Genomic DNA, 7,674 nt, shown 5'->3' on the forward strand with positions numbered 1-7,674 from the left:
TCATGAATCTTAGAGCTTGTTTTGTGAAACTTGGTCATCATAAGTGGTTAAAATCACGTTTCTTGCTCTTTTCCTTATTTGGTGAATCTCAAGCCTTATTTTGTGAATCTCATACCTTATTCAGTGAATCTTAAGGCTTGTTTTGTGAAACTTGATCATCATAAGTGGTTAAAATCATCTATTTTGCTCTTTTCTTTATTAGGTGAATCTGAGACTTTGTTTTGTGAATCTCAGAGCTTGTTCAGTGAATCGTAGAGCTTGTTTTGTGAAACTTGGTCATCATAAGTGGTTAAAATCACGTTTTTTTGCACATCTGAGTACGGATTTCGCTAACTCATCCTCAATGTTAATGTATTTAAGTTTAATACACTAGATTCTTAAATTAACTAGGCTATATGAGATTCGAACTCATACCTTTGTGCAAGATTTGCACATTGCTCTCCCATTTGAGCTAATAGCCTTTAAGATATACGAGTACATAACAAAAATTAAATAAGGGGAACCAGGTTTAGGGTTCACATAATATACTCCAAGCTTCACAAAATCAAGTCGAGGTTTCACAAAATTAGGTTTATGTTTGAACCTTATTTTGTGAATCTTGGAGCTAATATTGTGAATCTTGGAGCTAATCTTGTGAATCCTGGACCTAATTTTGTGAACCCTGGACATAATACTGTGAATCTTGGACTTGATTTTGTGACTTGGGGCTAATCTTGTGAATGCTGGACTTGATTTTGTGAATCTAAGACCTAACTTTATGAAACTGGGTCTTTATTTTGTGAATTTAGGATATGATTTTGTGAATCTCATTCAAAATCAGTGTTAAAGAATAGCCACATCAACCACACTCATTTTTCACCATCATCGAAATGTAAGGACTAGGTGAAGATCAAACCAAGGATTACCTCTTGTGCCTCCATAGTGAGGTTGAGTGTCCCAAAATTGTCGGCAAAATGAGCTCGTGCCAACTCATCAAGCAGATCAAGGGAGACATATATGTGCCTAATCGCCTCGTTCAATAAACAAGATTGTTAAGACTTAGCATCGATACACCGAAACTCCGGTTTAACGAACTCAAACTACACGAGAAATTCCCGGAGCTTCTACCGGATCTGGATTTTTATCGGGATGGTATTGACAAAAAGTCTTCGTATGACTTCTTTATTTCTCAATCGAAGCTCCGGGTTGCGGACCCGGAATACTAAATGGCTCAAAAATTTGAAGTCGAATATTTAAGAAGTGGAAGTTGTATTAGAAGGTTGAAATATTTGGTCAACATCATAGAGGAAAAGAAAATATTTACTAGAATCGAGAATATACTTTCGAAGAACACATCCATTGATTACACTTAAAATATAGGCGTACCTCACTGCTCATATTTTTGATGTAATATGCCAGAAAGCCCATGATTACCCAAAGCAACACGAGCGTCAAATTACTATAAGTGGAGAAGTTTGAGATCTCAAATCACAATTTAAAATTAAACACACAAGATACAAAAATGGAGTATTTTTGCTCAGTCCCTAATTCCCTTGGTCTAAATCGTTTGGTTTTGATACAAACTATCACTTGTGAGGGGAAAAAAAATAACAAATTTGACTACATACCCGTTTGAATAATGATTTGTGGTATTTTCCGGATCGGGAACATACAACACACCGACAATGTAAGCTTTTCGACTTCTTCTTGGCAAAGACGGCATAGTTTTACTATGGTGCAAGGCACTAAAGGCAATGCCATCATAGTCAAAATGAATATAGGAAACAACGAACTATTCTCTTCTAAGTCCGCCATGATGTTACGATATGTTGGGGCTTATCCGAAGTGTTTGTAGGCCTTATACCCGTAAAAACATTGAGGACAATGTATCCTGTTTGACCCATATAGTATCCGGCTATCTCGCATGCCGAAAAACAATGGAAGTGTGCACTGATTCATGAGCCTATAGCACCCAAAAACAATGCACATTGAACAAGAAAAATTACTACTTATGATATTGTAAAATACATTGCAGGATGAGTGAGTAACAAAAAAAAGGAAAAATGAAAGGTATAGTACTAGCCTAGTAGGGTTAGTTAAGCGCTCACTTGATGTACACAATTCAAACTATGAAACATTGAACAAGCATTACTACAACTTTCACTACTCTCATCATATACATAAGCTTTTGCTCTATGCATGATCAACAACTAACTAGTTTTTAAACTACTTTGTGTTGTTGGCTAAGAAGGAGTCAAAATGGGGGAGCATAATGACACAAATGAGAAAACAAATATGAAGACAAAAAAATCTCAAATAATTTCTCATATTCTTAATGTCAATAGAAAAAACTTGTTTTTAAACTACTTTCTACACCTCAAGGACTCCTTCATGAGCAACGGCTAATCTGTGGTGATCTGTAATGCGTAAAATGAACCAAAGCAATATGCCATAATGAGCAGAATAAACAAAAGGATGCAAGATCCGGTGACTCTTAATCCATAATTTACTAGTGAGATGCACAAATATCTACACTTACCGACCTTAACATAACCCTCCACTTGTTCATGCCACTTAAATACATTGATACTTTCGAGATTCAAATGGAGCCAACGATACACAACTCTTTGACTTTAAGGCATGATTGAACAAAATAAAATGGTTCACTAAATTGTCTGCAATTATCATACATCCAGCACAATTTTCATTCTAGGTGCCCAGAATTAGCTTCTATGTCCAACATAGGGATAACTTTCCATACATCCACCCCTCAACCCGCCATAGACAGGAACCGTGAAGGCATTAGGGTCAAAGAGTAGTAAAAGAGTATTTATTCACCCTTTCAATTGCCTCCTCGTCGGAGTATCACTATATACGATAATGAACTGAATTCGCCAGTACCCTAACAATTAAATTCCTAACCCAAATAAACAAAGGGTCAACACCATTCAAATAAGCAAACACACTTACATTTATATTACCATGCACAAACAAAAACATAAACCATATGGTCAAATTCAACCCATACCACCGCCAACAACAACAACAACAACAATGATTTGGGGTCGACTAACACGAATCGTCATACAATATCGTTTATACACGGAGTCAACATTTAAACACCATCTTTTAACTAACGTTTAGTCTCACAATCAAACATAAGAAATCAAGAAAATTAACCCATCTAAGACAACAACCTAAAAACCCATAAAAACCCATTTGATCACCTCAAACCCGATTAAAAATGTCGTGTTTTGAGCAAGGATCTTGATCTGGGTTCCAATAAAGATGTAAATTATACTCAATTAACAAACCCGGAAACAAGATTCTGAATTTAATCTTGATTTTCGAAAAAAATGTAATGTGATGGGTGATGTAATAGAGAAACATTAAATCGAAATCAACAAAACTCGAGCTACAAATTAATGAATTTTAACCGAATTAGTGAAAGGAAGAGAAAGATAACCTTGGTGAAGAAGAAGGGTTGATCTCGGTAAAAACAAGTATCGGCTATCCGCATAAATACGGGAAATTAAACGCGATTGAGTAAATGAATAAGGGGAAATCAACAGTTTGTTGGGTTATATAAAGCGACACGTGTCAACATCTGAGGCACTTGTAGTTGTTTAATCCAATGGTTTAGAAGGTGTCAAAGTACCGCCACCCTAAGAAGGGTCCACACGATTCAATCTCTATATATATATATATATATATATATATATATATATATATATATATTTAGGATCCGGTAAGAACGATTATTCGGTGAGAACGGTGAGAAGAACTAACTACCACCTTTTATTAAACACTACGACATACAAACCCCATTGTAAACATCACACTGCCAAAACCAAAATCCCATTCATCCCCATCTACCCCATTACCAGAATCCGGCGACCACCACCATCGCCGACACCGAGATCCGGCACAGACCCCCATTGTTAAGACGTTGGCAGAGACCACCACCGTCGTCGTCCCTATCTCGCAGCTCTCCTCTCCTTTATTCCGCACCCAAATCATCGACAGTGACTGATCGAGAATAACAGAGTCGCCGGTCGTGATCCTTTTGCCATCGATAGAAGCAGATGAAGATTGGGGATCAGAGAAGTTCACCACGACGACACGAATCCCCAAAATTTCGGATTCTTAAATCACATTCTCCTTCCTTTGATTTTGAAATCTGCCAATCAACTATCCAATCTGAACTCCTTACCTTAGCCGGTTCCCACCGATATTACTCGCCGGAAAATATAACTAAAAAGTGAATTTCAAAATCAGCAGGTATAGTGCTGCAAAAAATACAAAATGACGCGTCAATTGGAGGAACGGATGGCAAAATCCGAAGAATTGAACAATTTTATCAGCGGAAGAAGGTTAGTTTATGTTTGTGGTGAGATGAAAACCTTGTGTAGCGAAAATTAAAACAAATGGTTGATATATTGTGGTCATGTAATTTGTGTTCAGCTGGTCCTAATAAATTCTTGGAATACTCACATAGTCACATATCTTTTTATACTCGGTATTATTATACATCAGCATCTGATACGGAAAAGGTAACTGTCTCTTTTTGTTAGTTTGATCCTTGTATAGAAAACTAGCCCATTCCTTATAGTAGTTCTTCACAAATCATGATGAGATTTGTGAGTAGTTGTGACTGCAGCATTCAATTATGAACCTTATTGATCTATGTACGTACGTCATAGGTCAATTGATTTACTATTCTTTGAAACTGGATTATATTGATAAAAAAAACTTCTCAACAAAAAGTTTATATTGATAGAATAAAGTAAATGACTTACTCAATTTGTTGCGCTTCTTTATTTAGAAATAGCAACTGAATTCGATTATCGACATAATTGATATGATGGGATACCTGGAAATATCATCTATGTGTTTAATCGGTGTCTCTAAATAGTGTCTTAACATAAGTGGTAAGGCTAACTTCCAATTCATGTTGAGAGTAGCATGTATAATTCCAAGGAATGAGGTATTGTACTGTATACTATATACTGTATTAGTAGTTAGTAGTAAGTAAAGACATTAGGGATTCCAAGGAATGAGGTAATGATATCATAGTTGGACGCTTTCACATTCATACTGGACTTCTGTGATTTAATTTGCATGTTGTCTTCAGGGGATGACTTTGCTAGCAATTGCTGGAGGGAGCACCACATCGGTCAAGGTGTGGGACACTGCGACCTGACAGCTTGTTTCCACCCTAACAATTCCTCGTTCGGAAAACAGCAAACCATCTGATAAAAGTGTCACTAAGAAATTTGCCCTCTCAGTTGCATGGGGCCCAGACGGGAGACGGTTGGCATATGGCTCTATGGACGGGACAATTTCCGTCTTTGATATGGATACTCGTAAGTTCCTACACCACCTTGAAGGTCACCTCATGCCAGTGCGGGGCCTCGTGTTTTCTCCTGTGGATCCTATAGTCCTTTTCTCGGGGTCTGATGATGGGCACATAAACATGTATGACGCCGAAGGAAAGAGCTGGGTTCTGAGCGTGGATGCAAGCCCGGAAGGAGCTGCTATTGCAAGTGGGTCAAGTGATAAATCGGTGAAGTTGTGGGACCTTGGCATGCGAGCCGCTGTACAGAGCATGACAAACCACAATAGTATGGTTTGGGGTGTTGCATTTCGGCCTCCTGGTGGGACTGGATTACAAGCCGGCAAACTCGCAAGTGTTACAGATGATAAAAGCATCTCACTATATGATTACTCTTAAACTTGGTTATTTCTTCAATAGAATGATTTTCAAAAATTTGTGTTTTTGTTTTGGGATCTGTTTATTTGACCATGTTATGGCATTGTTTATTTTAAAAAACATATTGATTGGAGCTTGCTTGAACCCGTACGTATAAATGTATAATATTGTAAAATGTATTTGGATTTACCCAAAAAAAGAGGCGTATCTGACATGTATTTTAATGTATCTAGTAGCTATAAAAAAAAGGAAAAAAAATGTATCTATATTGTTATAAAGTGTATCTAGAATTCTTGAAACAAGCGTACCTAGGAGTGTCTAAAGAGTATCTACGATTTGGTTAAAAAAAAAGCGTATCTGACATGTATTTTTATGTATCTAGTAGCTGTAAAAAAAACGCATAAAAAATGGATCTGTATTGTTATAAAGTGTATCTAGAATTCTTGAAAAAAGCGTACCTAGGAGTGTCTAAAGTGTATATAAGATTTGGTAAAAAAAAAAGTGTATCTACATTCTTAAAATGCGTATATAGAATTTTGGTAAAAAGTGTACCTACTTTAGTTAAAAGTGTATATGAGATTTGGTAAAAAAAAAAGTGCACCTTTTATATATATTCTAATGTATCTAGTGCGTTCTCTCACCGAATAGTCGTTCTCACCGGATCCCACATGTGTGTGTATATATATATATATATATATATATATATATATATATATATATATATAGCCAAGATCCGGTGAGAACGAACATTCAATGAGAACGGTGAGAACGAATCTCCTACCTTAGATTACAAAAATAACGACCCACGTTACCCCATTATTTATGCCACACTTACCCAGTAACCCCTGTAATTCCATTTCCAAAACACCCAATCATCACAAATCCATGTATCAGCCAACAAAGTCCATCAACCCGACATACCAGGTCATCATTGTCGGAAGTCTGGCATTATCTCCCGGCGCCGGCGTGCATTAAATTCCATCCAAAATCTCTGTATCTCACACCCATTTCATCAACCAGTGGCGTTGTTTCGTACTCGAAGGCGCAACATTTGCCAGCGAACACCACGATGACAGCCGAGCAGAAATCGGGGAGGTTAAATCGTGTAATTCCGGTGGATATTTTTTCACCAGAGTTCTTCTCTACAGTGATCTTGATCGCGACGAATCGTTTCCGGAAATTAAACTGGAGTTTTCTTTGAGCACGATCGATATTGAAGGTTTGATGAAATAATCGATTAATCAATTATTATCATTCTAGTTTTCTTGCTGGATGATAAGGAATTTGAAGGTACAATTACAATGGTAAATAATCAATTGAAGGTATGATGATCAGGTGGTTGGTTGGTTGCTTAAGCTATCATAATGCCGATAACTATGGAGACGACCCATTTCATGAACCTTCGCCCTTTGTCGGAATCAGTTCTCAGGTTTTGTTCCTTTCCCATTTATTACAAATTTACAATGTATCTACACTATTTGTTAATGTATCTGACAACTATTTTAATGTATCTAAACATAGATACGCAAAATTACTTACTAGGTACATTAAAATTGCTTAGAGATACATCAATATAGAATTCAGATACATCGATTTCGTATAGTGCTAATTGTGCGAGTCTGAGGTGTCGGCGGTGGTCAGAGTGGCTGAAGATGAAGTTGGTTGGTAGTAGTGTGGTGAGTGGGGTGAGTGGGGTGAGTCGAGTGAATTTGATGAACCGAGTAACAAAGCTCCTGAGTTTGGTTTTAATTATATCGTTATCGGGGTAGAAGCGGCAATGAAGGCAGTGGTGTTTGCCGGCGTCTGGTGGTGGTGCGTTCACTGCCGTCTGATGGTGGCGGTGGCTTGCCGGAGATTAGGGTGGTGGTTGACAAGGGACAGGAATGACTGGAGTTTGTTTGGCTGAATTATGTTTGGGTTATTGTGATTTGTAAGATGGTGGGCCGTTGATTCTTTTTTAATCCAATTGTTATAGTTCGTTC

The 7,674-nt window shown here is 37.4% G+C and overlaps 1 pseudogene; it reads left to right on the forward strand.

The window, feature by feature from the left end:
* The first annotated feature begins 3,780 nt into the window (after window positions 1-3,780).
* LOC141634114 (WD repeat-containing protein VIP3-like) lies at window positions 3,781-5,836 on the forward strand (annotated as a pseudogene).
* Window positions 5,837-7,674: the final 1,838 nt, after the last annotated feature.

This window comes from Silene latifolia, chromosome Y (assembly GCF_048544455.1).
Source record: "Silene latifolia isolate original U9 population chromosome Y, ASM4854445v1, whole genome shotgun sequence".
NCBI lineage: Eukaryota > Viridiplantae > Streptophyta > Magnoliopsida > Caryophyllales > Caryophyllaceae > Silene > Silene latifolia.